Consider the following 9636-nt stretch of genomic DNA (forward strand, 5'->3'; position numbering starts at 1 on the left):
CCACGCAAGAGACCCAATAACAACAAAGGGAACGGTCAAAGTCGTCATATTCACATTTAAAGTGTAATTAAGTCAGGATGTCAACTCAAAGCCTCGTTTTGATCCTCTTCCGTTTGCCCTGTTAAAGTTGGTGTTACATGCTCAATACTTCCTGTATCCGTTTCAAATTAAAAGTCCTCTACTACTACTGCAGAAAACCTTCATTTCTTCACGGGGCTTTTATTGTGAAATATTTGCAGGAACCTGTTCAGATTAACACCTGACAATAACGCTAAAGATGAGCTATCCAGAACAGCCTGATTTGTTTACTTTATTCAATTAAAACAATGGAAATATACATAATTTACTGTCTCATAAACTTGCCACCGCTGTGATTACGTAACGAGCCACAGCGTAACCATGAGTGCGCTCTGGTACTTCAACAAATAGCTCTGCCTGCCCGGTTATACTAAAATGCTTTTTTTTTTTTTTAATCAAATTCAAAAAGATAAAGATATTATTGTGAATGATATGATACGGCACACCCCAGAAGGATAAACCGTTTGGTTACAAGATGGTCGAACGGCCAAACAGACGCATGAAAGGATCCCGCCGAGTTTGCATTCTGTCCAGGTTTTCCCGATTTTAACCATTTTATTATTTTTCTTTGCACTCAGCGCATTTACAATCCAGTACAAATGAGGGGCCGAATGTCATTTCATTTCATGAGTTGGGGTCTTATTTACAAATAGCTGCCTTAAGTTTCAGTCAACATTCAAACACCGGTGAGACAATTACAGCAAAAATAAGTCAACAGAACGGAGTAAAATCCTCCAAACAAATAAATAGAAAATACAAACATTTTAGTCTGTAAGCAAAATTGCACTTAGAATTAGAAAATCGATGAACTTCAGGGTTCCTACTGCAAGTCAAATGTCAAATTTCCTCACTTTCACTGACCTAAAACTGCTTTCATGACCCATAATGTACAGAAACACAGTCCATCTTTCTGTTCACCAGACCAAACCCAGTCACATTTTATTTCTGAAAATTTGCGAGCTTTATTTAGTAGTTCGCTGGTGTTTTCAGTACAAAATGTCATTTTGTTTAACTGCTTTAATATTGAACTGTGCAAACATATTTCTTCTTAAATGGAACTAAAATGAATGAATTTCCTCGACATGCCCCAAAAGACTCTCCTCCGCTGGGCTTGTTTTACAGCCCAAGCTCCTGAAGTTGTCATTTTCCTGGCATGTCTGCCTTTGATAGAGCAGCTACAGAAAAAAAAAAAAAATCCTCTTGACTGAAGTGAGGTGGAAGGTGGAAACAACCACTCAGGAAAATATAGTTCAATTAAATATTTGATGTAAAATATAACGTTTTAATGAATGGAAACTACAATTTAAACATGCTACAACGTAACATGATATTCAAAAAAGATCAAAGTCCCCAACTTTCCATGTCTGGAATCAACTTGTTATAATTCCACGATAATCCAGAAATTCCATGAGCAGTAGGAACCCCGCAATTAAATTCATAAAAACATCAGCGAGCAGATGCTCCTTTTAATGGGAGTAACTAGACGACATATGTAGATCTTTATTAGTTTAGGCCTCTTTTTTTTTTTTCAAAACAGCACAAACCAGACTTCTAGAAGTGGAAGTGTACATTTTAAACTTTTTTTGGGGGGGAAATCACACGGACACAGACCAGACAAACCGGCGGACTCCCTGCTTTTTACTTTTACCGGCATCGTCCGCCGTCACTGAACACTGTATGGATTTCAACGTGGGCGTGACACACCACCACCACCACCACCACCACGATGGCCTGAAGTTCAAGGACAGCGAGGAACCGTATGTGATGGCCGAGTGCCGTCACGACACAAAGTGCACGGAGGGTTTCCCCCGCGCTTCTTTACGTCCCGAGACTCCTCTTCGCTGAGAGTCGGAGCTTCCTCTGCGACCTGCGGTGATGCACGGAAGCCCTGATCTAAAAAGATGAAATCGCTGTTGTGCCAAACACCTCTGGCACGTACTCGCATTACAATCCCGTCTTCTGACTCGTATGAAGGAGGAGAGACGTCCCGGATGTGCGGCGGCTCGAGTGTGTGCGCGTTGCGCTCGTGTGATTTCGGCCTTCCTCTCTCGGTCCGAAGGAACCGTCGTACAACCGAGGACATTCACTCGAGAACGGCGCTCCAGCACAATTCAAAGTGCTTCACAGTCACAAAAGCAACGCAACACAAAGTCTTTTATGTGTTCACTCCGCTACGTTTGTCTGGATTGCTTTTGAAGATGACAGTTTTTCATCCTCTCCCCGTCCGGTGTAAACCAAACATCTCCAGCTGCGTTGACTTGGAATGTTTTGAACAAACTTGAAGGATCAAATTGGACTTTTTCTTCAAGCTAAATAAACTGCTAGAGTCGAGTACACCACTAAAAATTATATTTCATAGTGAAACACTGACGGGAGAATTTTACAGCACAACAAGTATTACCTTTGGTACTTTGAGTATATTTTACTGCTCTACTTCGTAGTGGAGCATTTTCACAGTGTGGTGGAGCTGGAAACTCCCAGAAACCTTTGCTGCTGTGTCTGTGTCGTGTCCTGTCGTGTCGTATCGTGTCGTGTCGCATTGTGTTGGCACAAAGCTGCTCCCTGTCTTCTTTGTCAGAGTATATGTACAACAGAAAGTCCTTCTTTTACCAGCTGCCATCAGACTGTACAACTCATCTGCGTTTGCTCAGCCTGTGCAGACAGAACTGGACCAAACCGGTTTTCTGTTGGTAATTTCCACCATTCAGCTCTTTGCACACCAGAATCCAGAATCTTTTGCACTTTGGCGTATTTAACTGTGTATCGGGCCTGCGTGTGATCTATACACACCGTTAGACTCGCACATACACCTGTAATATACATGACTGTGTATTTCGGTGTTTTTACCTTGTATTTTAATGTATCTAGCAGTTATGGCACTTTTTTTTTTTTTTTTTTAAAGGTATTTTAAGGCACAGAGATCAGCGCAGCAACACCTCTCCTCCAAACACAATCCATTTTTAAGTTTACTCTTTAGTCTGGTAACAGGGTTTACAGGACGGACGTGTCCTGAAACATATTTTCTCGATTATAGCTGCTCACTGAGTAAACATCAACACAAACACACACACACACACAAAAAACCTCAAATTAAAATACAAAATTAAAGCAAAACAAATCTGCGTTGGTGTTTTCGTTCTCGGTTTTCTGCAGAGTTGAAGTGGGCGGGGCTTAATCGGAAAAAAAGTTCTTTTTGTTTATTTGTTTTTCAACCGCCCTTAAATTTGCCTCCGGGGATCAGTGAAGTGATCTATCTATCTAATCCACATCTTGTGATCGGGCCAGCACTGCAGTCTCTGCTTGGCACAGGAGACATGCCGACTGTGAGAAAGTTGGCAGTTCCCGTTTCTGGACTCCTCAGACGCACCATGATCTCTGAGGAGAGGGTGAGTGGGCACCAGACACAAATAGAAAGCGTGGTCGTGCGTCTCGGTCCAAAAGAGTTTGTGTGCTCAGCAAACTTTGCTTGTACAAATAAAACGCAGTGAGTCACAGACTCCCTTTGGACCGAACCGGCCTGACTTCACATATTCTGTGTCCATCGGCACTCCAAAGCAATGAGTCCACAGCGGGACCCCAGCGGTACACCTCCACCTCTGAGTAACCGCAGTCGGGGTCGGGCCGTCGCTTTTAATTGCCGGCAGCAGCTCATCTCGCCCGGTACGAGAGCCGCTGCGCCTCCGGGACCTCCTGATCTTTGACCTGCTCCCACTCGGCCCGCGCCGTCACCGTGCTTTTTTTTTTCACGTGACGTTCTCGCACTGTTGCGTCACTCGTGCACCTATCGTTGCTTTCCATGTAATCCTTCCGGAGCGTATTTGCGCAGGGTTTTGGGGGGGCTGGATAGGCCTCCGGGCAGCCGGCAGTTCTTTATTCCCGAGAGGAAAAACCCTTCGACAGCTTTATGACACGGCACACCTGCTGGAAGGTGTGTTGGTTTTTCTCTCTCTCCCCCTTTGTGGATCAGCTGTCAATCTGATGGTTTGAGTGATTTCTACTCCAAAGAAACAGTTCCCTCTGCAGCAGTGACGCATAAACGCAGATCAAACGCCACAAAACTGTCTGAGCACGTTCTAGTTTCAAGTAGCTGTGCCCACACCTCAAAAATAAAATAAAAAAATAAAAAATAGCCAATGAACTGATTTACATTTACAAAATGTGTCATAAATTGCATTAAAATGAGAACTTAAAGATGTCTGACTTTGTTAAATGTCTATGGCCTAAACGTGTGTTTCTGTGTTCTCGTGCTCCGTTTCATCGACACGTGTTGTTAAAGCCAGCTGGAGGCAGACTTTCAGCTGTGATCCAATCACATCAGGACGGATCTCTCAGTCAGGTGGAAACAGCCTCGTTCAGTGACAAAACGCTTCTTTTGGTTTCCACATTCTCATATGAACCCCAGAAACAACTTCTTTGGCTTTTTTCTCTCCTTCAAACTCAAATCCAAACGGTTTCATTCTCCTTTTCCTCCCCGTTTTGTTGTTTTCAGTCTTCGTGCGTTCATCACTCTTCCTCCTCTGCGGTTCCTCCATCCCTCCACTCGGTGGCACTCCTGTGATCAGCCCTTGCCGCCATCATTGCCTGCTCCCGTCCTCCCTGTGCTTTCCAACCTCATTATTTCCCTGTTTCTTTCAGTGCGAGTGCTTTCTCGTGTTGTTCTTCTCACCTAAAGATCGCCATCTTCAAGAACCTTTTTGCAATACCGCATCTCTCCTCGTGAGAGTTGTTGTTGGAACAAATGGGTTGATTTTATTCATGCCTCCTCGAGCATTTTCATTCAGTCTTACAATAAAATACTTCGCAGGTCTTCCTCTCTGGACATGCTCGCCCTCCTCCTCTTCTTCACTTCCCGATCTCCCGCCGCCTCCTCACCGGAGTTCCTGCTCCTGCCTCCTGGTTGAGTCCACATCGTAACATCAGCGCCCCCTGCTGCTCCCGCGGTACAAACAAGACATCTGCAGATTTCCTGTTCTGGTAGTTTTGGTAAAATGACAAATAATAATAAAAAAAAATATGAATGGCAAATAACAGTAATGATGTGCTCATTTCACAGGATGAATTGTCTTTAATCCTTTAGAGTCAGACCACTAGAGTGTAGCTCAGATAAAACAGCATCTTCAGCTATTTAGACTTAAAAACACTTTACGTAAAAACAAGTTAAAAAAAAAAAAAATAAAACAGCCAAAGAAAATGGTTCCTCTGTTCTGTCAGCTGTCTCTACTGTCTGAAGACTGACTTCTTGTTCTTTGCCGGCTCCTTCTAAGAAATTCTCTGAATCCGCAACGCCACTCTGGGAATTTCACCGAGAACACTCAAACACACAAGCTCTTTCAGGAAGAGGGCGCCGAGACGTGAGTTTATAGTTTCAAATGGAACATTCAGTAAAAAAAATTGCCTGATTAGTAAAAAAAAAAAAAAAAAAAAAAAAAAAAAAAAAAAAAAAGCCAAGTTAAAAGTGAGTTTCTTTATTACAATATGGTGTTACAAAAACTTTAAAATGACTATGACACTGACTACATCACCAGAACAGGGGAGGAGGCCCAAAAATGCTGACAGGAGGGTGGAGTGAAAAGGTCCTGGAGTGCTTCACCGTCACCCGTATGGAAAACACTCACAGCAAACATGGCATGTAGGAGATAACCTAATTTAAAAAAAAAAGAAAAAAAAAAAGGAGACCTCCACCTTGTGGCCAATATATTTGCTCCAGCTAATGCTCGAGCACACACAAGATACATGAATACAAAACTATAATCTGGAAGGCTCGCTATTTGGGATGGGCCATAACCAAAATCAAATGAAGTCAAGCAATCAACATGAGATAACAAAAGAAGAAACCAACTTATTAACAACTCAAAATAGCTAGTGGGAAATAACCAGGTGGGCCTCACTCACGACATGTGTATCTTGATTTAGCCGTGATCTTTCCCTTTTCCCTTTTAGTGATCGCCGTTTCCTCCTCAAATGACACGACCGAGGCCTCAGCCTCCTCCCGCCCTCTTCTCGTTCCTCACAGCTCTCCCACAGGTGGACTTCTGCCTGTTTTGTTACAAAAATGTCTCCAGATTGCCGTACCGATTTCCTCCTCCTCCTCCTCCTGCAAATGCTCCCTCGGCATCCCATAATAACTGCAGCGGTATGCTGACTGCTGAGTCAGCCCCTGGAGCTTCTCCCAGTCTGACTTACCAAACACTCATTTTGAGATTCCACCACATGGCCTCACTTCCCTTCTTTCTACCGCCCAGCAGGAGACGGGCGAGTGACGGCCGCCTGCTGTGGGAGCAGTTCACACTTCACGGAGATTCACTCCAGCCGAGTTCTTAGACACTTATGTAATTATCTTATGTGGACTCAACTCAGGAGCTCTACTTAAAGCACCGCTTTCAAACACTTTACATAAAACAAAGTTATCGGTATGCAAACATTCATCAACTTGGAAGATCAGAGTTCTTTCGTGTGGATATTTCTGGCCACATCGCCGTCTTGTTGTTGAAATAAATCAGCTACAAAAGGGCTCCAAGCAGCACAGCTGTTTCAACTGGTTTTACAACTTTAGAGCCACCTCGTTCTCGTTGGAAATAGTTGTAACGATTGCTGGACGTGAATATAACAATTTATTGAACACATTTTATTTTAATTCAATAATTTCACTTAACAACCAATCTCTAAATTAAGAGTCTGTCCGGTATTTCTCGTGCTGCTGGCTGGTCCTCCTCTTCCTCCTCCTCCTCCTCCTGGAGTGTCTTGAGGACAATCAGGACAGTCTGCTCTTTGCTCCCTAAAGCAATAACCGCAAAGTTAGTTTAGTTTTGCTTTACATCACCTGCTAAATTGCTACTGACTACAATTTCCCTACCTAGCGAAATAACCCAGTTCAGTTCAGATGTGTGATCACTGACATCGTTTGTTCCAGACATAAAAGTAATGTTTAACAGTCTTTAAACACTGCAGGCGTCACAACCTGTTTCAATGAGTTCACCTTGGACCATTTATGTATGTAATTTGAAGTAAAGCGTGAATTATGAATACAACCACCACAATCTTGGTAAAATATAAACCAACGTTTGAACTTGTTAAGTTTGAAAGTGAAAGCCAGAAAGGCCCCAGTTTCAGAGGCTGTACCATCGGTCAGATCTGCATACGAATAAAAAAAGAGTTCTAGTTGATGCAGCAGAGGCAGATATTTCCTGACTTTTAGCCCCAAAACACAAGATCCTACATTTCCCATCATGCAATTTAGGAGCGTCTTCAGTTTTAAACTGTTATTCAAAAATCCTTCTAACCTTCTCATGACACAGGCACTTTGTTACAAAACTGACATCTTAAGCCATATTTACGGAAATGACATCATGAGGGTTATTTTTCTTGTCCTCATGACATCATCACCATTACTTTATTTTACCCGATGACATCATCAGGGTTATTTTTGTTTTACTTGATGACATCATCAGGGTTATTTTGGGAACCCACGTAAATTAAACTGAAATCCCTGTGGGTTTGTTTTCAGTCGTTTCCCTCTGCAGTAGCCGTTCTCGTCCAGCAGAGGGCAGTGGTGGAGCTGCCGACAGACAGAGCGCTGAGATCGCACACGGCCTCATTCAATAGGAAAAAAAACACACTACCCGGGCAGATGAAAACTGCTTTTGTTTGTTTTGGTTTATCATTTTTTCCAAGAGCTCTGATTGTGTTCTAATTGTGTATATTTTCTTCTCAACCTGAGTTGGTTGCAAAGGGGAAAACAAGAAAAACAAAACGGACTAACAACATTTGACAGAGATTAATTCACTTAACCCTTGCAGTGTTAGTCTTCACACATTTGGCACTTTGTGTATTGTAAATCTGAACATGTAACAAACTGTGTGGACCAAAGGGGGATTTAGTTTATTTTCAGAACAGGTTAATCAACTGCACTTTTAAGTAGCGACTCTTATGTTGTTTTCACTTTTACTCCTCCGTGGAAAGAAACCAAGACTTGTGCATATCTCTTTATAGTGTGATAAGGACGTGCTACATTGTGTTATACTTTGAAGCACATTGTGTAAAAAAAAAAAAGAAAATTCCTAGTTGTAATCCTGTGTGCCGGAGTTAGATGTTCAGTTTACCTTTAATATAGGCCAAATCTATTTCAAAATAATATTTTTATTGAGTGTTTTTTCAAAATCCAACTCTGATCCTTTGAAATGCTAAAATACTGTTTGATGATTCATCTTCAGCTCTCAGGCATGTGCATACATTTATCCAATCAAATGTGGTCTGAGGGAAGTAGCTCCTTCCATGAAATAAAAAACACACTTGAGCTGACATGTTACTTGTGGTGAGCAGCCAGCAGATGAAGAGAAAAATCTTTGTTTACATTTCTGAAAGGCTGCAGCTGTGCAGTTGTTTAGCCCACAGTTCTGTTAGTTACACAGCAGCAGACTGTCTGATAAAGGTGCTAACTGGTGGTTCTGTGGAGTGAGGAGGAGGAGATCCAGTTTTAGTTTCACAAAAACATTTGACCACAAAGTTCTTCAAAGAAACTTTTCTACAAACAGTTCGGGAGGAACCTTTAGAGGAGCCTCGAAGAACCGTCCTTGTGGTAAAAATAAAGGGTGCTCCAAAAAACGTTGTAAAAAAAAAATTGGTTCTTTAAAGCAACATTTTAGGGAGATTTCTCTGTGGGCTAATTGGTTCAGGGAAGAACCTCGTTTAAAGGGTTCTTTAGCAATTTTTCTGGATAAATTGATCTTTAATGATTTTAAATCCAATTTTGATTGGTATGTTGGGAAAAGTAATTCAATGTATTTAGTAGTCGCAGTAACAGCCAAAGCATGAACACAAGACAAACTAGGAAAGATACTTTGTATTCCTTTTAAAAAGCGACATACTGACTAAGTGCCACTGTTTGTGAAGACTGTGTTTTATTATCAGTGAAGTCCCCCTATGTGTCATTTATGTCTTATGCTTGCGGGTCTCTCCCGGCTCCATTAGAACCACGAACTTAAACAAAGAACCCCTCGAAAGTCCTCCTCCCTTCTGCTTTCAAAACTCTTGTGTGTGTCCACACTGTGTCTCGCGCCGCCTCAGATGACCCCGACTGATCCCGGAGTGCTCTCTGTGGCATCACCAGACGCTTTCCACATGAGCCTGTGACGGGGCCAGAGGGGAGCGTGCAGCACACGGCCCCTCCGTCTGCTGCCGCCAAGGCCAAGGGTGAAGCGCTCTGGCTCGGAGTCGTGAGCAGCTATAGGCTCCAGATCCAGACAAACAATCCTCGTTCCTCCTGCTTCAGACATCTGCTGCGGCCCGCACTGTCACAGTGGAAAACTGCAGCGTATGGCTGGCATGCACGCGGCATTATGCCTCACCACATTACGTGCTTGGATTAAAAAGATGATGTATTCGATCTGCCTTGACAGCTCTCGCTCTTCTCTGAGCACTTAGGTCTTATTTGCTCGGAGATCTTAGGGATACTGTACAACCACCCAGATTATTATGTAGCTTAGTTGTGGTTTTCTTTTTGTGATCTAATACCTGAGGTTTTATCTCCTCTTTCTCTTATTTGCTTAATTTTTTTTTTTT

Source organism: Embiotoca jacksoni, unplaced genomic scaffold (genome assembly GCF_022577435.1).
Source record: "Embiotoca jacksoni isolate LCO1_2020_lvr unplaced genomic scaffold, fEmbJac1.0.p SCAF_14, whole genome shotgun sequence".
Lineage (NCBI taxonomy): Eukaryota > Metazoa > Chordata > Actinopteri > Embiotocidae > Embiotoca > Embiotoca jacksoni.